We start from the raw sequence: 20,774 nt of genomic DNA on the forward strand, positions 1-20,774 counted from the left end.
GAAGGGCTCCACCTCAAGGTGGCTTCGTACACCTCTTGAACGTTGGGGCCCGGCCGCTCGGAGAGCGGGGTCTACCCGGGCAGACAGCCTGCTGGCCCCGCGGCCTGGACAGGCGGAGCGGGGAACCTTGCGCTCGGGGGCTCTGCTCGGCCCAGAGAGTGGGGTGCGGGGCGCCGTCGCCTCGCTGGAACCAGGGGCGTCGTGCCATTCGCGCGCGCGCGCCTAGCCGCCGCCAGAACAGGCCGGAAAGGATGAGCTTCATACGGATCTAAGCCGTTGCCCAAACTACCTCTGGCCCCTGTGACCGACACAGCCGTGGCACGCGCTTTCCTACGACACTCGACCGCCGGGCTCCCTCGGCCTGGGAGGCACTCTCGGGGCGGGGGGCACCGCAGCCCCCCCAAAGGTGGCTTCGTACACCTCTTGAACGTGGCGCCCGGCCGCTCGGAGAGCGGGGTCTACCCGGGCAGACAGCCTGTCGGCCCCGCGGCCTGGACAGGCGGAGCGGGGAAAAGCCTAGGCTACCGGCGGGCGGGATCGACCGGGAAGCCGCCGTGGGGGAACACAAGTTGGACGCCTCGCGCCGTCGCGGACCACCGTCCTCCGTCTCTCGGGAAGGGGGGGCCGCCCGAGGCGCACGGGCCTCGGACGGCCAGGGGTGGAAGGGCTCCACCCCGAGGTGGCTTCGTACACCTCTTGAACGTTGGGGCCCGGCCGCTCAGTGAGAACAGGGTCTACCCGGGCAGACAGCCTGTCGGCCCCGCGGCCTGGACAGGCAGAGTGGGGAAAAGCCTAGGCTACCGGGCGGGATCGACCGGATAGCCGCCGTGGGGGAACACAAGTTGGACGCCTCGCGCCGTCGCGGACCACCGTCCTCCGTCTCTCTCCCTCTCTCGGGAAGGGGGGCCGCCCGAGGCGCACGGGCCTCGGACGGCCAGGGGTGGAAGGGCTCCACCCCGAGGTGGCTTCGTACACCTCTTGAACGTTGGGGCCCGGCCGCTCAGTGAGAACGGGGTCTACCCGGGCAGACAGCCTGTCGGCCCCGCGGCCTGGACAGGCAGAGTGGGGAAAAGCCTAGGCTACCGGGCGGGATCGACCGGATAGCCGCCGTGGGGGAACACAAGTTGGACGCCTCGCGCCGTCGCGGACCACCGTCCTCCGTCTCTCTCCCTCTCTCGGGAAGGGGGGCCGCCCGAGGCGCACGGGCCTCGGACGGCCAGGGGTGGAAGGGCTCCACCCCGAGGTGGCTTCGTACACCTCTTGAACGTTGGGGCCCGGCCGCTCAGTGAGAACGGGGTCTACCCGGGCAGACAGCCTGTCGGCCCCGCGGCCAGGACAGGCAGAGTGGGGAAAAGCCTAGGCCACCGGGCGGGATCGACCGGGTAGCCGCCGTGGGGAACACAACTTGGACGTCTCGCGCCGTCGCGGACCACCGTCCTCCGTCTCTCTCTCCCTCTCTCGGAAGGGAGGCCGCCCGAGGCGCACGGGCCTCGAACGGCCAGGGGTGGAAGGGATCCACCCCCCGCGGGAAGGGGACGCGCGGCGGCACCCGGACGCGGGAGCGTTGACCCGGGGGTCTTTACTCCGCCGAGGCGTAGCCCGGAGAAGGAGCGAGACCGGCCGGCGGGGGTGGAACACCCCCTCATGCCTCGCTCCTTCTGGGGATAAAGCGCGTCGTCCGCAGGCCGCCGTCCCCTATCCCCGCCCTGGACCGCCCGCATCGGCCGGAGCCCGAGGGGACAGGCGGGGGTCCTTCGCTTTCGGGAAAACCGTCACCAAACGTGGGGCCCGTGCCCCGCTCTCGGCCGCCCTGAGGCGGGAGAGCCCGGATCGTTCTCTCTCTCGGCGTCGGCCCCACCGACGCCGTCGCACGGTGGCCTGGGAAAGGGCTGCACCCCCTGCGCCACGCTTCTCCCCCGGAGTACTCCCCCCGCAGGGGGCTCCGCGGGGTGTCCCGACGCGCAGAGTCGCTCGCCTTCTTCCGCGGGGGACGGGAGGGACGCCCACGCGCGTCCCTTCCCCATCCTCGAGAGCCGTACGCGCCGAGGGTGAACCCGCTCGCCGGGGCGCCGGGGAGCAGGGCCCTTGTGGTCCTTCCCCGGACATGGGCGCGGCGAGGGTCCCCCGGCCGCGACGGCTCTCCCGTTGACCCACTCTCTCGCCTTGGGTGGTGGTGATGGAGGCGGCTGCCTACGCCTCAGCCCGGCATCTCGGAGGGGGGTCGCCCGGGCAGCCAGCCAGCCAGCCTGTTGGCCCCGCGGCCTGCACAGGCGGAGTGGGGACACTTGCGCTCTATGACTCTGCTCCCAGGGAGGTGGCAGAGGGGCGGCCGCGGTGCTTTGACTTTGAGCGGTCCCCACTCCAGCACTCTGAGAAATAGTCACTTTGTCAAAGACCGCACACCGCTCGTTCCCTTATATGCAAAAAAGGTGTTCGTCCTGACGTTTTGCGAGCCCTTATTTTACCGTCGTCGGCGCTATCAGGGGAAACAGGCCCGCTCCTTCCGCCTTCATGGAACCGTAGCTCGGCCCCGAGGGCCCAGGATTACCCTCATACCGGTTCTCACGACATGCGTCGACACTCGGCTCGGCCCCGGCAGCCGCAGCTCCCGCCGGCCCGGCCAGCCGGGTCCGCACCCCTGGCCGGCGCCTGGAGCGTCTGGACTTTGTCGTTTTCTCTCCGAGACTCGTCTCTGCCAACTGCCGTGGACTTCGGCGGGGGCTGCCGCGGGCTGTGCCCGGCCTCTTGGGGGTCCCGCCTGCCCGCGCAGGCAGCTAGGACAGGGTTATCAGCGCTCTCAGGGGGGCCTCCGCAGACCCCCCCACAGGTGGCTCCGTACACCTCTTGAACGTGGCGCCCGGCCGCTCGGAGAGCGGGGTCTTCCCAGGCAAGCCGCCTGTGGGCCCCGCGGCCTGGACAGGCGGAGCGGAGACAAGCCCAGGCTACCGGCAGGATCGACCGGCTGGCAGTCGTGGTGGAACAACGGGGACGCCTCGCGCCGCCGCGGGCCACCGTCCTCCGTCTCTCTCCCACTCTCGGAGGCAGGCCGCCCGAGGCCAACGGGCCTCGGACGGCGTGGGGTGGAAGGGCTCCACCCCAGGGGAAGAAAACACGCCCGCGCGCGTTTGCACAGTCTGCCCCGGCCCGGCATCTCGGAGGGGGGTCGCCCGGGCAGCCAGCCAGCCAGCCAGCCTGTTGGCCCCGCGGCCTGCACAGGCGGAGTGGGGACACTTGCGCTCTACGACTCTGCTCCCAGGGAGGTGGCAGAGGGGCGGCCGCAGTGCTTTGACTTTGAGCGGTCCGCACTCCCTTCTCAGCACTCTGAGAAATAGTCACTTGGTCAAAGACCGCACTCCGCTCGTTCCCTTATATGCAAAAAAGGTGTTCGTCCTGACGTTTTGCGAGGCCTTAATTTACCGCCGTCGGCGCTATCAGGGGGAACAGGCCCGCTCCTTCCGCCCTCCTGGAACCGTGCCTCGGCCCGGAGCGACCAGGATTACCCTCATACCGCTTCTCACGACATGCATCGATACTCGGCTCAGCCCCGGCAGCCGCAGCTCCCGCCGGCCCGGCCAGCCGGGTCCGCACCCCTAACCAGCGCCTGGAGCGTTTGGACTTTGTCGTTTTTTCTCAAAGACTCATCTCTGCCAACGACTTCAGCAGGGGCTGCCACCTGCTGTTCCCCCGCCAATGGGTGTCCTGACCTGCAACACCGGAGGCTCAGGCGTGGTCTTGAGCAACTGCTGGTAGGTGCACCTCGGGGGCCCTCTGCAGCCAGCACACCGCTGCCAACAGCCCGCTCCCCGTCACCATCCAGCCCCTCTGCATACATCTGCCGGGGGTGCTTTTTTGACTTCCCCCATGTTGGCCTATGGGGAAAAGCCAGGGGGAAAACCTCCAGAGTCAGGCCGACCTCCTGGAACCCCAGCTCGGCCTGGAGCTACTGGTTTGCCCCCTTCCCGGTTCTCAGGACATGCATTGACACTCGGCTCAGCACCAGCCGCCGCAGCCCCCGCCTGCCCGGCCAGCCCGGTCCGCACCCCTGGCCGGCACGCCTGGAGCGTTTGGACTTTGTCATTTTCATGACTTGTCTCCTCAGACATTGTCCGACTGCAAGGGGGGTGTGCCGCGGTCCGTGCCCAGCCTCCAGGGGTTGCCCCCGGCCCCTGGAGCAGCCAGCACCCCCTCGCCCTCAACACTCTCTCTCCCCGTGGGGACTTTGAAACTTTTTCTGACCGCGAAAGCTTCGGCAAACGGCAAGGGGGGCAGCCGGCGTTCTGTGCCCGGCCTCCTGGGGTCCTGCCGGGGCACATCGGAGGCTCAGCCAGGGTGTTGAGCCACCACTGGCAGGTGCACTCAGGGGGCCCTCCGCAGACGCCCATGCACACCTCCGCAGCCAGCACACTGCTGCCAACAGCCCGCTCCCCGTCACCCGCCAGCCCCTCCGCATACATCTGCTGGGGGTGCTTTTTTGACTTCCCCCATTTTGGCCAATGGGAAAATGTCAAGGGGAAAACCTCCGGAGTCAGGCCCACCTCCTGGAACTCCATCCCGGCCTGGAGCTACTAGTTTGTCCCCTTTCCGGTTCTCAGGACATGCATTGACACTCGGCTCTTCCCCAGCCGCCGCAGCTCCCGCCGGCCCGTCCAGCCGGGTCCGCACCCCTGGCCGGCGCCTGGAGCGTTTGGACTTTGTCGTTTTTCCTCAAAGACTCATCTCTGCCAACTGCCCTGGGCTTCAGCAGTGGCTGCCGCGGGCTGTGCACGGCCTCCTGGGGGGTCCCGCCTGCCCTCGCAGGCAGCTAGGACAGGGTTCTCAGCAGGGGCTTGGATGCGGTGTCAGGGGGGCCTCCGCAGCCCCCCAAGGTGGCTTCCTACACCTCTCGAACGTTGGGGCCCGGCCGCTCGGAGAGCGGGGTCTGCCCGGGCAGCCAGCCAGCCTGTTGGCCCCGCGGCCTGCACAGGCGGAGTGGGGACCCTCGCGCTCGATGACTCTGCTCCCAGGGAGGTGGCAGAGGGGCGGCCGCGGTGCTTTGACTTTGAGCGGTCCCCACTCCTCAGCACATTGAGAAATAGTCACTTTGTCAAGGACCGCACACCGCTCGTTCCCTTATATGCAAAAAAGGTGTTCGTCCTGACGTTTTGCGAGGCCTTATTTTACCGCCGTCGGCGCTATCAGGGGAAACGGGCCCGCTCCTTCCGCCCTCCTGGAACCGTGCCTCGGCCCGGAGCGACCAGGATCACCCTCATACCGGTTCTCGTGACATACATCGACACTCGGCTCAGCCCCGGCAGCCGCAGCTCCCACCGGCCCAGCCAGCCGGGTCCGCCACCCTGGCCGGCACGCCTGGAGCGTTTGGACTTTGTCGTTTTTTCAAAGACTCATCTCTGCCAACGACTTCAGCAGGGGCTGCCACCTGCTGTTCCCCGCCAATGGGTGTCCTGACCTGCAACACCGGAGGCTCAGGCAGGGTCAAGAGCAACTGCTGGTAGGTGCACTCAGGGGGCCCTCTGCAGCCGCCCAGGGCCACCTCTGCAGCCAGCACACTGCTGCCAACAGCCCGCTCCCCGTCACCCCCCCCCAGGCCCCTCTGCATACATCTGCCGGGGGTGCTTTTTTGACTTCCCCCATTTTGGCCAATGGGAAAATGCCAAGGGGAAAACCTCCAGAGTCAGGCCGACCTCATGGAACTCAAGCCCGGCCTGGAGCCACCGGTCTGTCCCCTTCCCGGTTCTCAGGGATTTTTGGACTTGTGATTTCCGTGATTCGTCTCTTCAAACTTTGTTGGACTACAATGGGGGGCGACCGGCGGTCCGTGCCCGGCCTCCTGGGGTCCTGCCCGGGGACAGCGGAGGCTCAGCCAGGGTTTTGAGCCACCGCTGGCAGGTGCACTCACGGGGCCCTCCGCAGCCGCCCATGCACACCTCTTCAGCCAGCACACTGCTGCCAAACACCCGCTCCCCATCACCCCCCAGCCCCTCTGCATACATCTGCTGGGGGTGCTTTTTTGACTTCCCCCATTTTGGCCTATGGGGAAAAGCCAGGGGGAAAACCTCCAGAGTCAGGCCGACCTTCTGGAACTCGAGCTCGGCTTGGAGCCGCCGGTTTGCCCCCTTCCCGGTTCTCAGGACCTGCATTGACACTCGGCTCAGCCCCGGCAGCCGCAGCCCCCGCCGGCCCAGCCAGCAGGGTCCGCCCCCCTGGCCGGCGCCTGGAGCGTTTGGACTTTGTCATTTTCATGACTTGTCTCCTCAAACTTTGTTCGACTGCAAGGGGGGGTGTGCCGCGGTCCGTGCCCAGCCTCCAGGGGTTGCCCCCGGCCCCTGGAGCAGCCAGCACCCCCTCGCCCTCAACACTCCCCGTTGGGACTTTGAAACTTTTCTGACGGTGCAAGCTTCATCAAACGGCAAGGGGGCAGGCTGCGGTCTGTGCCCGGCCTCCTGGGGTCCTCCCTGGGGACATCGGAGGCTCAGCCAGGGTTTTGAGCCACTGCTGGCAGGTGCACTCAGAGGGCCCTCCGCAGCCGCCCATGCACACCTCTGCAGCCAGCACACCGCTGCCAACAGCCCGCTCCCCATCACCAGCCAGCCCCTCTGCATACATCTGCTGGGGGTGCTTTTTTGACTTCCCCCATTGTGGCCAATGGGAAAATGCCAAGGGGAAAACCTCCAGAGTCCTGCCGACCTCCTGGAACTCCAACCCGGCCTGGAGCCACCGGTTTGTCCCCTTCCCGGTTCTCAGGACCTGCATCGACACTCGGCTTAGCCCCGGCAGCTGCAGCCACCGCCGGCCCGGCCAGCCGTGTCCGCCCCCCTGGCCGGCACGCCTGGAGCGTTTGGACTTTGTCATTTTCATGACTTGTCTCCTCAAACTTTGTTCAACTGCAAGGGGGGCTGCCCCGGCTGTTCCCCGCCTCCTGGGTGTCCTTCCCTGCAACACCGGAGGCTCAGGCAGGGTCTTGACCCACGACTGTTGGGTGCTCCTAGGGGGCCCCTCCACACCCCCAGTCCCACCTCCAGGGGCTCCCCCCGGCCCCTGGAGCAGCCAGCACCCCCTCGCCGTCAACCCTCTCTCCCCGTTGGGACTTTGAAACTTTTTCCGACCGTGCAAGCTTCGTCAAACGGCAAAGGGGGCAAGCGGCGGTCTGTGCCCGGCCTCCTGGGGTCCTGCCCGGGGACATCGGAGGCTCAGCCAGGGTGTTGAGCCACTACTGGTAGGTGCACTCAGGGGGCCCTCCGCAGCCGCCCCGGGCCACCCCTGCAGCCAGCACACACCGCTGCCAACAGCCCGCTCTCCGTCACCAGCCAGCCCCGTCCGCGCACATCTGCCGGGGGTGCTTTTTTTGAGACACACTGTCACTTTGTCAAAGACCGCACACCGCTCGTTCCCTTATACCCCGACAAGGTGTTCGTGCTGACGTTTTGCGAGGCCTTATTTTACCGCCGTCGGCGCTATCAGGGGAAACAGGCCCGCTCCTTCCGCCTTCGTGGAACCGGGGCTCGGCCCGGAGCGACCAGGATTACCCTCATACCGGTTCTCACGACATGCATTGACACTCGGCTCAGCCCCGGCAGCCGCAGCTCCCGCCGGCCCAGCCAGCCGGGTCCGCCGCCCTGGCCGGCACGCCTGGAGCGTTTGGACTTTGTCGTTTTTTCTCCAAGACTCATCTCTGCCAACGACTATAGCATGGGCTGCCACCTGCTGTTCCCCGCCAATGGGTGTCCTGACCTGCAACACCGGAGGCTCAGGCGGGGTCTTGAGCAACGGCTGATAGGTGCACTCAGGGGGCCCTCTGCAGCCGCCCAGGGCCACCCCTGCAGCCACCACACAGCTGCCAACAGCCCGCTCTCCGTCACCCCCCAGCCCCTCTGCATACATCTGCTGGGGGTGCTTTTTTGACTTCCCCCATTTTGGCCAATGGGAAAATGCCAGGGGGAAAGCCTCCAGAGTCATGCCGACCTCGTGGAACTCCAACCCGGCCTGGAGCTACTGGTTTGTCCCCTTCCCGGTTCTCAGGACCTGCATCGACACTCGGCTCAGCCCCGGCAGCCGCGGCCCCCGCCGGCCCGGCCAGCCGGTTCCGCCACCCTGCCCGGCGCCTGGAGCGTTTGGACTTTGTCATTTTTTCCCCCAAGACTCGCCTCTGCCAACTGCCAAGGACTTCAGCAGGGGCTGCCACGGCTGTTCCCCGCCTCCTGGGGTTCATGCCCGGGCACACCGGAGGCTCAGGCAGGGTCTTGAGCAACTACTGTTGGGTGCTCTCAGGGGGGCCCCTCCACACCCCCAGGCCGACCTCCAGGGGCTGCCCCCGGCCCCTGGAGCAGCCAGCACCCCCTCGCCGTCAACACTCTCTCCCCGTTGGGACTTTGAAACTTTTCTGACCGTGCAAGCTTCATTGGACGGCAAGGGGGTGACCTGCGGGCTCTACCCGGCCTCCTGGGGTCCTGCCCGGGGACATCGGAGGCTCAGCCTGGGTCTTGAGCTATTGCTGGTAGGTGCACTCAGGGGGCCCTCTTCAGCCGCCCAGGGCCACCCCTGCAGCCACCAGACAGCTGCCAACAGCCCGCTCTCTGTCACCCCCCAGCCCCTCTGCATACATCTGCTGGGGGTGCTTTTTTGGCTCCCCCCGTTTTGGCCTATGGGGAAAAGCCAGGGGGAAAACCTCCAGAGTCAGGCCGATCCCCTGGAACTCCAACCCGGCCTGGAGCCACCGGTTTGTCCCCTTCCCGGTTCTCAGGACATGCATTGACACTCGGCTCAGCCCCGGCAGCCGCAGCCCCCGCCGGCCCGGCCACCCGGGTCCGCCACCCTGCCCGGCGCCTGGAGCGTTTGGACTTTGTCGTTTTTTCTCCAAGACTCGCCTCTGGCACATGCCATGGACCTCAGCGGGGGCTGCTCCCCGCCTCCCGGGTGTCCTGCCCGGGCACATCGGAGGCTCAGCCAGGGTCTTGGGCCCCTACTGGTAGGTGCACTTTGGGGGCCCTCCGCAGCCGCCCAGGCCCACCCCTGCAGCCGCCACACAGCTGCCAACAGCCCGCTCTCCATCACCCCCCAGCCCATTGCACACATCTGCCGGGGGTGCTTTTTTGACTTCCCCCATTTTGGCCTAAGGGGAAAGGCCGGGGGGAAAACCTCCAGAGTCAGGCCGACCTCCTGGAACTCCGGCCCAGCCTGGAGCTACTGGTTTGTCCCCTTCCCGGTTCTCAGGACCTTCATCGACACTCGGCTCTTCCCCAGCCGCCGCAGCTCCCGTCGGCCCGGCCAGCCGGGTCCGCCCCCCTGGCCGACACGCCTGGAGCGTTTGGACTTTGTCATTTTCATGACTTGTCTCCTCAAACTTTGTCCGACTGCAAGGGGGGCTGCCACGGCTGTTCCCCGCCTCCTGGGTGTCCTTCCCTGCAACACCAGAGGCTCAGGCAGGGTCTTGAGCAACTTCTGTTGGGTGCTATCAGGGGGCCCCTCCACACCCCCAGGCCCACCTCCAGGCGCTCCCCCCGGGCCCTGGAGCAGCCAGCACCCCCTCGCCGTCAACACTCTCTCCCCGTTGGGACTTTGAAACTTTTCCCGACCGTGCAAGCTTCGTCAAACGGCAAGGGGGCAACCGGTGTTCTGTGCCCGGCCTCCTGGGGTCCTGCCCGGGCACATCGGAGGCTCAGCTTGGGTTTTCAGCCACCACGGGCAGGTGCACACAGGGGGCCCTCCGCAGCCGCCCATGCACACCTCTGCAGTCAGCACACTGCTGCCAACAGCCAGCTCCCCATCACCCGCCAGCCCTTCTGCATACATCTGCTGGGGGTGCTTTTTTGACTTCCCCCATTTTGGCCAATGGGAATATGCCAGGGGGAAAACCTCCAGAGTCAGGCCGACCTCCTGGAACTGCCGCCCGGCCTGGAGCCTCCGGTTTGCCCCCTTCCCGGTTCTCAGGACCTGCATTGACACTCGGATCTTCCCCGGCAGCCGCAGCCCCCGCCGGCCAAGCCAGCCGTGTCCGCCCCCCTGGCCGGCACGCCTGGAGCGTTTGGACTTTGTCATTTTCATGACTTGTCTCCTCAAACTTTGTTCAACTGCAAGGGGGGCTGCCACGGCTGTTCCCCGCCCCCTGGGTGTCCTTCCCTGCAACACCGGAGGCCCAGGCAGGGTCTTGAGCAACTTCTGTTGGGTGCTCTCAGGGGGCCCCTCCACACCCCCAGGCCCACCTCCAGGGGCTCCAGCCCGGCCCCACTGGCAGCCAGCACCCCCTCGCCGTCAACCCTCTCTCCCCGTTGGGACTTTGAAACTTTTTCCGACCGTGCAAGCTTCGTCAAACGGCAAGGGGGCAAGCGGCGGTCTGTGCCCGGCCTCCTGGGCGTCCTGCCCGGGGACATCGGAGGCTCAGGCTGGGTCTTGAGCCACCACTGGTAGGTGCGCTTTGGGGGCCCTCCGCAGCCGCCCCGGGCCACCCCTGCAGCCAGCGCACTGCTGCCAACAGCCCGCTCTCCGTCACCAGCCAGCCCCGTCTGCACGCATCTGCCGGGGGTGCTTTTTTTGGAGAAATACTGTCACTTTGTCAAAGACCGCACACCGCTCGTTCCCTTATACCCCGACAAGGTGTTCGCGCTGACGTTTTGCGAGGCCTTATTTTACCGCCGTCGGCGCTATCAGGGGAAACAGGCCCGCTCCTTCCGCCTTCGTGGAACCGTGGCTCGGCCCGGAGCGACCAGGATTACCCTCATACCGGTTCTCACGACATGCATCGACACTCGGCTCAGCCCCTGCATCCGCAGCTCCCGCCGGCCCGGCCAGCCGGGTCTGCCCCCCCTGGCCGGCGCCTGGAGCGTTTGGACTTTGTCGTTTTTTTCTCCAAGACTCGCCTCTGCCAACTGCCAAGGACTTCAGCAGGGGCTGCCACGGCTGTTCCCCGCCTCCTGGGGTTCATGCCCGGGCACATCGGAGGCTCAGGCAGGGTCTTGAGCAACTACTGTTGGGTGCTCTCAGGGGGGCCCCTCCACACCCCCAGGCCGACCTCCAGGGGCTGCCCCCGGACCCTGGAGCAGCCTGCACCCCCCTCGCCGTCAACACTCTCCCCCCGTTGGGACTTTGAAACTTTTTCTGACCGTGCGAGCTTCGTCAAACGGCAAGGGGGCAAGCGGCGGGCTCTGCCCGGCCTCCTGGGGTCCTGCCCGGGGACATCGGAGGCTCAGCCAGGGTGTTGAGCCACTGCTGGCAGGTGCACTCAGGGGGCCCTCCGCAGCCGCCCATGCACACCTCTGCAGCCAGCACACTGCTGCCAACAGCCCGCTCTCCATCACCCGCCAGCCCCTCTGCATACATCTGCTGGAGGTGCTTTTTTGGCTTCCCCCATTTTGGCCAATGGGAAAATGCCAGGGGGGAAACCTCCAGAGTCAGGCCGACCTCCTGGAACTCCAACCCGGCCTGGAGCCACCGGTTTGTCCCCTTCCCGGTTCTCAGGACCTGCATTGACCCTCGGCTCTCCCCCGGCCGCCGCAGCTCCCGCCGGCCCGGCCAGCCGGGTCCGCCGCCCTGGACGGCACGCATGGAGCGTTTGGACTTTGTCATTTTCCTCACCAACACTCGCCTCTGCCAACTGCCAAGGACTTCAGCAGGGGCTGCCACGGCTGTTCCCCGCCTCCTGGGGTTCATGCCCGGGCACACCGGAGGCTCAGGCGGGGTCTTGAGCAACTGCTGTTGGGTGCTCTCAGGGGGCCCCTCCACACCCCCAGGCCGACCTCCAGGGGCTGCCCCCGGCCCCTGGGGCAGCCAGCACCCCCTCGCCGTCAACCCTCTCTCCCCGTTGGGACTTTGAAACTTTTCTGACCGTGCGAGCTTCATCGGACGGGAAGGGGGCGACCTGCGGGCTCTGCCCGGCCTCCCGGGGTCCCTGCCCGGGCCCCGTGGGAGGTACAGGCAGGGTTTCTCACCGACTACCCGTAGGCACTCTCAGGGGGCCCTCCGCGCCCTCAGGCCGCCCTCCCCGGGCTTCCCCCGGGTCCGCGGAGCAGCCCGCCACCCCTCGCCGCACCGTGTCTCGCCCCCGTTGGGACTTTGAAACTTGGCTCGCCGTGCAAACCTCTCCGGGGGACAGAGGGAGAGACCTGCGGGCCGTGCCCGGCCTCCCGGGACACCCTCCCCGCAGCGCAGGCGGCTCGGACGGGGTTTTCAGCGAGTGCTGGGGGGGGTGTCTTCGGGGGCCCCCCGCGGGCCCCCCGGGGCACCTGCGCGGGGTGGCCCCTGCTGCCAGGCACCCACTCCCTATCGACCATCCAGCCCCCCTACATACATCTGGCGGGGGTGCTTTTTTGAGTTCCCCCATTTTGGCAACTTGGCACCTCCTATGGGGAAACCGGCAGAATCATGCCGACCTCCTGGAACTCCGGCTCGGCCTGGAGCCGCCGGTTTGTCCCCTTCCCGGTTCTCAGGCATTTTCGGACTTTGTCATTTTTTCAGCACTCTGTCAATGCGGCCAGCGGGAGCTGCCGCGGTCTGTGCCCAGGCACCAGGCTCTCCAAACGGACGCCGGCGGAGGGTCAGGGGGTGTCTCGGCCAGATACTGTAAAACACTCAGGGGGTGCCCAGGCACCAGGCACTCCAAACGGACACCGTCGGAGGGTCAGGGGGTGTCTCGGCCAGATACTGAAAAACACTCAGGGGCGCACGGGGGCTGCACAGGGCCACCCCAGGCGGCTCCCCCGGGCACCCGGGCGGCCATATTGGCGGCTGGGACCCCCTATTCAGCAAACGCCAGGGGGCGCTCAGGGGCGCACGGGGGCTGCTCCACTCGCCCCAGGCCGGCCTCCCTGAGGCGGGCACATTAGCGGCTGAGACCCCCTCTCCACCAAAGACCGGGGGGCGCTCAGGGACACACGGGGGCTGCTCTACTCGCCCCAGGCGGGCACATTAGCGGCCGAGACCCCCTCTCCACCAGAGACCGGGGGGCGCTCAGGGACACACGGGGGCTGCTCCACTCGCCCCAGGCCGGCCCCCACTGGTACCCGGGCGGCCATATTGGCGGCTGAGACCCCCTCTTCAGCAAACGTCAGGGGACACTCAGGGACACACGGGGGCTGCTCCACTCGCCCCAGGCCGGCCTCCCTGAGGCGGGCACATTAGCGGCTGAGACCCCCTCTCCACCAGAGACCGGGGGACGCTCGGGGACACACGGGGGCTGCTCCACTCGCCCCAGGCCGGCCTCCCTGAGGCGGGCACATTAGCGGCTGAGACCCCCTCTCCACCAAAGACCGGGGGGCGCTCAGGGACACACGGGGGCTGCTCCACTCGCCCCAGGCCGGCCTCCCTGAGGCGGGCACATTAGCGGCTGAGACCCCCTCTCCACCAAAGACCGGGGGACGCTCAGGGACACACGGGGGCTGCTCCACTCGCCCCAGGCCGGCCTCTCTAGGTACCCAGGCGGGCACATTAGCGGCTGAGACCCCCTCTCGACCAAAGACCGGGGGACGCTCAGGGACACACGGGGGCTGCTCCACTCGCCCCAGGCCGGCCTCCCTGAGGCGGGCACATTAGCGGCTGAGACCCCCTCTCGAGCAAAGACCGGGGGACGCTCAGGGACACACGGGGGCTGCTCCACTCGCCCCAGGCCGGCCTCCCCAGGTACCCGGGCGGGCACATTAGCGGCTGAGACCCCCTCTCGACCAAAGACCGGGGGACGCTCAGGGACACACGGGGGCTGCTCCACTCGCCCCAGGCCGGCCTCCCTGAGGCGGGCACATTAGCGGCTGAGACCCCCTCTTGACCAAAGACCGGGGGACGCTCAGGGACACACGGGGGCTGCTCCACTCACCCCAGGCCGGCCTCTCTAGGTACCCGGGCGGGCACATTAGCGGCTGAGACCCCCTCTTGAGCGAGCAAACGGGGGGAACTCAGGGACACACGGGGGCTGCTCCACTCGCCCCAGGCCGGCCTCCCTGAGGCGGGCACATTAGCGGCTGAGACCCCCTCTCGACCAAAGACCGGGGGACGCTCAGGGACACACGGGGGCTGCTCCACTCGCCCCAGGCCGGCCTCTCTAGGTACCCAGGCGGGCACATTAGCGGCTGAGACCCCCTCTCGACCAAAGACCGGGGGACGCTCAGGGACACACGGGGGCTGCTCCACTCGCCCCAGGCCGGCCTCCCTGGGTACCCGGGCGGGCACATTAGCGGCTGAGACCCCCTCTCGACCAAAGACCGGGGGACGCTCAGGGACACACGGGGGCTGCTCCACTCGCCCCAGGCCGGCCTCCCTGAGGCGGGCACATTAGCGGCTGAGACCCCCTCTCGACCAAAGACCGGGGGACGCTCAGGGACACACGGGGGCTGCTCCACTCGCCCCAGGCCGGCCCCCACTGGTACCCGGGCGGCCATATTGGCGGCTGAGACCCCCTCTTCAGCAAACGTCAGGGGACACTCAGGGACACACGGGGGCTGCTCCACTCGCCCCAGGCCGGCCTCCCTGAGGCGGGCACATTAGCGGCTGAGACCCCCTCTCCACCAGAGACCGGGGGACGCTCGGGGACACACGGGGGCTGCTCCACTCGCCCCAGGCCGGACTCCCTGAGGCGGGCACATTAGCGGCTGAGACCCCCTCTCCACCAAAGACCGGGGGGCACTCGGGGACACACGGGGGCTGCTCCACTCGCCCCAGGCCGGCCTCCCTAGGTACCCAGGCGGGCACATTAGCGGCTGAGACCCCCTCTTCAGCAAACGCCAGGGGACACTCAGGGACACACGGGGGCTGCTCCACTCGCCCCAGGCCGGCCTCCCTAGGTACCCGGGCGGGCACATTAGCGGCTGAGACCCCCTCTTCAGCAAACGCCAGGGGACGCTCAGGGACACACGGGGGCTGCTCCACTCGCCCCAGGCCGGCCTCCCTAGGTACCCGGGCGGGCACATTAGCGGCTGAGACCCCCTCTTCAGCAAACGCCAGGGGACGCTCAGGGACACACGGGGGCTGCTCCACTCGCCCCAGGCCGGCCTCCCTAGGTACCCGGGCGGGCACATTAGCGGCTGAGACCCCCTCTTCAGCAAACGCCAGGGGACGCTCAGGGACACACGGGGGCTGCTCCACTCGCCCCAGGCCGGCCTCCCTAGGTACCCGGGCGGGCACATTAGCGGCTGAGACCCCCTCTCGACCAAAGACCGGGGGACGCTCAGGGACACACGGGGGCCGCTCCACTCACCCCCAGGCCGACCTCCAGGGCCTCCCTCCCGGCCCCTGGAGCAGCCAGCGCCCCCTCGCCGTCAACACTCTCTCCCCGTTGGGACTTTGAAACTTTTCTGACCGTGCAAGCTTCATCGGACGGCAAAGCGGGCAAGCTGCGGTCCGTGCCCGGCCTCCTGGGCATCCTGCCCGGGCACATCGGAGGCTCAGCCAGGGTCTTGAGCCACTGCTGGCAGGTGCACTTTGGGGGCCCTCCGCAGCCGCCCCGGGCCACCCCTGCAGCCAGCACACTGCTGCCAACAGCCCGCCGCTCTCCGTCACCAGCCAGCCCCTCTGCACACATCTGCCGGGGGTGCTTTTTTTTGGAGAAATACTGTCACTTTGTCAAAGACCGCACACCGCTCGTTCCCTTATACCCCGACAAGGTGTTCGTGCTGACGTTTTGCGAGGCCTTATTTTACCGCCGTCGGCGCTATCAGGGGAAACGGGCCCGCTCCTTCCGCCCTCCTGGAACCCTGGCTCGGCCCGGAGCGACCAGGATTACCCTCATACCGGTTCTCGCCACCTGCATCGACACTCGGCTCTGCCCCGGCCGCCGCAGCTCTCGCCGGCCCGGCCGGGTCCGCACCCCTGGCCGGCACGCCTGGAGCGTTTGGACTTTGTCGTTTTTTTCTCCAAGAGTCGCCTCTGGCACATGCCATGGACTTCAGCAGGGGCTGCTCCCCGCCCCCTGGGTGTCCTGCCCGGGCACATCGGAGGCTCAGCCTGGGTCTTCAGCCCCTACTGGTAGGTGCACTCAGGGGGCCCTCCGCAGCCGCCCGGGGCCCACCCCTGCAGCCAGCACACGGCTGCCAGCAGCCACCACACAGCTGCCAACAGCCCGCTCTCCATCGCCCACCAGCCCATTGCATACATCTGCTGGGGGTGCTTTTTTGCCTCCCCCCGTTTTGGCCTATGGGGAAAAGCCAAGGGGGGAAACTCCAGAGTCATGCCGACCTCCTGGAACCCCAGCTCGGCCTGGAGCTACTGGTTTGCCCCCTTCCAGGTTCTCAGGACATGCATCGACACTCGGCTCAGCCCCGGCAGCCGCAGCACCCGCCGGCCCGGCCAGCCCGGTCCGCCACCCCTGGCCAGCGCCTGGAGCGTTTGGACTTTGTCGTTTTTTCTCAAAGACCCATCTCTGCCAACTGCCGTGGGCTTCAGCGGGGGCTGCTCCCCGCCTCCTGGGTGTCCTGCCCGGGCACATCGGAGGGTCAGCCTGGGTCTTGAGCTACTGCTGGTAGGTGCGCTTTGGGGGCCCTCGGCAGCCGCCCAGGCCCACCCCTGCAGCCAGCACACGGCTGCCAGCAGCCACCACACAGCTGCCAACAGCCCGCTCTCCGTCACCCTCCAGCCCCTTCTGCATACATCTGCCGGGGGTGCTTTTTTGACTTCCCCCCTTTTGGCCTATGGGGAAAAGCTAAGGGGAAAACCTCCAGAGTCAGGCCGACCTCCTGGAACTCCCACCCGGCCTGGAGCCACAGGTTTGTCCCCTTCCCGGTTCTCAGGACATGCATTGACACCCAGACCTTCCCCGGCAGCCGCAGCTCCCGCCGGCCCGGCCAGCCGGGTCCGCCCCCCTGGCCAGCGCCTGGAGCGTTTGGACTTTGTCGTTTTTTTCAAAGACTCATCTCTGCCAACTGCCGTGGGCTTCAGCGGGGGCTGCTCCCCGCCTCCTGGGTGTCCTGCCCGGGCACATCGGAGGCTCAGGCAATGTCTTGAGCCACCGCTGGCAGGTGCACTCAGGGGGCCCTCCGCAGCCGCCCAGGCCCACCCCTGCAGCCAGCACACGGCTGCCAGCAGCCACCACACAGCTGCCAACAGCCCGCTCTCCGTCACCCCCCAGCCCAACTCTGCATACATCTGGCGGGGGTGCTTTTTTGACTTCCCCCCTTTTGGCCTATGGGGAAAAGCCAGGGGGGAAACCTCCAGAGTCAGGCCGACCTCCTGGAACTCCAACCCGGCCTGGAGCCACAGGTTTGTCCCCTTCCCGGTTCTCAGGACAAGCATAGACACTCGGCTCAGCCCCGGCCGCCGCAGCCCCCGCCGGCCCGGCCAGCCCGGTCCGCACCCCTGGCCAGCGCCTGGAGCGTTTGGACTTTGTCGTTTTTTTCTCCAAGAGTCGCCTCTGGCACATGCCATGGACTTCAGCAGGGGCTGCTCCCCGCCCCCTGGGTGTCCTGCCCGGGCACATCGGAGGCTCAGCCTGGGTCTTCAGCCCCTACTGGTAGGTGCACTCAGGGGGCCCTCCGCAGCCGCCCGGGGCCCACCCCTGCAGCCAGCACACGGCTGCCAGCAGCCACCACACAGCTGCCAACAGCCCACTATCCATCACCCACCAGCCCCTCTGCATACATCTGCTGGTGGTGCTTTTTTGACTTCCCCCCTTTTGGCCTATGGGGAAATGCCAAGGGGAAAACCTCCAGAGTCATGCCGACCTCCTGGAACTCCAGCCCGGCCTCGAGCCACCGGTTTGTCCCCTTCCCGGTTCTCAGGACATGCATAGGCACTCGGCTCAGCCCCGGCAGCCGCAGCTCCCGCCGGCCAGGCCAGCCACGTCCGCCCCCCTGGCCGGCTCGCCTGGAGCGTTTGGACTTTGTCGTTTTTTTCTCCAAGACTCGCCTCTGCCAACTGCCAAGGACTTCAGCGGGGGCTGCTCCCCGCCTCCTGGGTGTCCTGCCCGGGCACATCGGAGGCTCAGCCTGGGTCATCAGCCCCTACTGGTAGGTGCACTCAGGGGGCCCTCCGCAGCCGCCCGGGGCCCACCCCTGCAGCCAGCACACGGCTGCCAGCAGCCACCACACAGCTGCCAACAGCCCGCTTTCCGTCACCCTCCAGCCCCTTCTGCATACATCTGCCGGGGGTGCTTTTTTGACTTCCCCCCTTTTGGCATATGGGGAAAAGCTAAGGGGAAAACCTCCAGAGTCAGGCCGACCTCCTGGAACTCCCACCCGGCCTGGAGACACAGGTGTGTCCCCTTCCCGGTTCTCACGACATGCATCGACACTCGGCTCAGCCCCGGCAGCCGCAGCTCCCGCCGGCCCGGCCAGCCCGGTCCGCCACCCTGCCCGGCGCCTGGAGCGTTTGGACTTTGTCGTTTTTTCTCCAAGGCTCGCCTCTGCCAACTGCCCTGGGCTTCAGCGGGGGCTGCTCCCCGCCTCCTGGGGGTCCTGCCCGGGCACATCGGAGTCTCAGGCAATGTCTTGAGCCACCGCTGGTAGCTGCACTCAGGGGGCCCTCCGCAGCCGCCCAGGCCCACCCCTGCAGCCAGCACACGGCTGCCAGCAGCCACCACGCAGCTGCCAACAGCCCGCTCTCCGTCACCCCCCAGCCCCTCCTGCATACATCTGCCGGGGGTGCTTTTTTGACTTCCCCCCTTTTGGCCTATGGGGAAATGCTAAGGGGAAAACCTCCAGAGTCAGGCCGACCTCCTGGAACTCCAACCCGGCCTGGAGCCACCGGTTTGTCCCCTTCCCGGTTCTCACGACATGCATTGACACTCGGCTCAGCCCCGGCCGCCGCAGCCCCCGCCGGCCCGGCCAGCCCGGTCCGCACCCCTGGCCGGCACGCCTGGAGCGTTTGGACTTTGTCGTTTTTTTCAAAGACTCATCTCTGCCAACTGCCGTGGGCTTCAGCGGGGGCTGCTCCCCGCCTCCCGGGTGTCCTGCCCGGGCACATCGGAGGCTCAGGCAATGTCTTGAGCCACCGCTGGTAGCTGCGCTTTGGGGGCCCTCGGCAGCCGCCCAGGCCCACCCCTGCAGCCAGCACACGGCTGCCAGCAGCCACCACACAGCTGCCAACAGCCCGCTCTCCGTCACCCCCCAGCCCCTCCTGCATACATCTGCTGGGGGTGCTTTTTTGACTTCCCCCCTTTTGGCCTATGGGGAAATGCTAAGGGGAAAACCTCCAGAGTCAGGCCGACCTCCTGGAACTCCAACCCGGCCTGGAGCCACAGGTCTGTCCCCATCCCGGTTCTCAGGACATGCATAGACAGTCGGCTCAGCCCCAGCAGCCGCAGCCCCCTCCGGCCCGGCCAGCCCGGTCCGCACCCCTGGCCAGCGCCTGGAGCGTTTGGACTTTGTCATTTTTTTCAAAGACTCATCTCTGCCAACTGCCGTGGGCTTCAGCGGGGGTGTCTGCTCCCCGCCTCCTGGGTGTCCTGCCCGGGCACATCGGAGGGTCAGCCTGGGTCTTGAGCCCCTACTGGTAGGTGCACTCTGAAGGCGCCCTCCGCAGCCGCCCAGGCCCACCCCTGCAGCCACCACACAGCTGCCAACAGCCCGCTCCCCGTCAACCCCCAGCCCCTCCGCATACATCTGCTGGGGGTGCTTTTTTGACTTCCCCCGTTTTGGCCTATGGGGAAATGCTAAGGGGAAAACCTCCAGAGTCAGGCCGACCTCCTGGAACTCCAACCCGGCCTCGAGCCACCGGTTTGTCCCCTTCCCGGTTCTCACGACATGCATCGACACTCGGCTCAGCCCCGGCAGCCGCAGCCCCCGCCGGCCCGGCCAGCCGGGGTCAACCGCCCTGGCCGGCGCCGGAGCGTTTGGACTTTGTCATTTTTTCTCCAAGACTCGATTCTGGCACATGCCATGGACTTCAGCGGGGGCTGTTCCCCGCCTCCCGGGTGTCCTGCCCGGGCACATCGGAGGCTCAGGCAATGTCTTCAACCACCGCTGGCAGGTGCACTCAGGGGGCCCTCCGCAGCCGCCCAGGCCCACCCCTGCAGCCAGCACACGGCTGCCAGCAGCCACCACGCAGCTGCCAACAGCCCGCTCTCCGTCACCCCCCAGCCCCTTCTGCATACATCTGCTGGGGGTGCTTTTTTGACTTCCCCCCTTTTGGCCTATGGGGAAATGCTAAGGGGAAAACCTCCAGAGTCAGGCCGACCTCCTGGAACTCCAGCCCGGCCTCGAGCCACCGGTTTGTCCCCTTCCCGGTTCTCAGGACATGCATAGGCACTCGGCTCAGCCCCGGCAGCCGCAGCTCCCGCCGGCCCCGGCCAGCCCGGTCCGCACCCCTGGCCAGCGCCTGGAGCGTTTGGACTTTGTCATTTTTTTCTCAAAGACCCATCTCTGCCAACTGCCGTGGGCTTCAGCGGGGGCTGCTGCCCGCCTCCTGGGTGTCCAGCCCGGGCACATCGGAGGCTCAGCCTGGGTCTTGAGCCCCTACTGGTAGGTGCACTCTGAAGGGGCCCTCCGCAGACGCCCAGGCCCACCCCTGCAGCCAGCACACGGCTGCCAGCAGCCACCACACAGCTGCCAACAGCCCGCTCTCCGTCACCCCCCAGCCCAACTCTGCATACATCTGCTGGGGGTGCTTTTTTGACTTCCCCCCTTTTGGCCTATGGGGAAATGCTAAGGGGAAAACCTCCAGAGTCAGGCCGACCTCCTGGAACTCCAACCCGGCCTGGAGCCACCGGTTTGTCCCCTTCCCGGTTCTCAGGACATGCACTAATACTCGGCTCAGCCCCGGCAGCCGCAGCTCCCGCCGGCCCGGCCACCCGGGTCCGCACCCCTGGCCGGCACGCCTGGAGCGTTTGGACTTTGTCGTTTTTTCTCCAAGACTCGCCTCTGCCAACT

This window comes from Eleutherodactylus coqui, unplaced genomic scaffold (genome assembly GCF_035609145.1).
Source record: "Eleutherodactylus coqui strain aEleCoq1 unplaced genomic scaffold, aEleCoq1.hap1 HAP1_SCAFFOLD_307, whole genome shotgun sequence".
Classification (NCBI taxonomy): domain Eukaryota; kingdom Metazoa; phylum Chordata; class Amphibia; order Anura; family Eleutherodactylidae; genus Eleutherodactylus; species Eleutherodactylus coqui.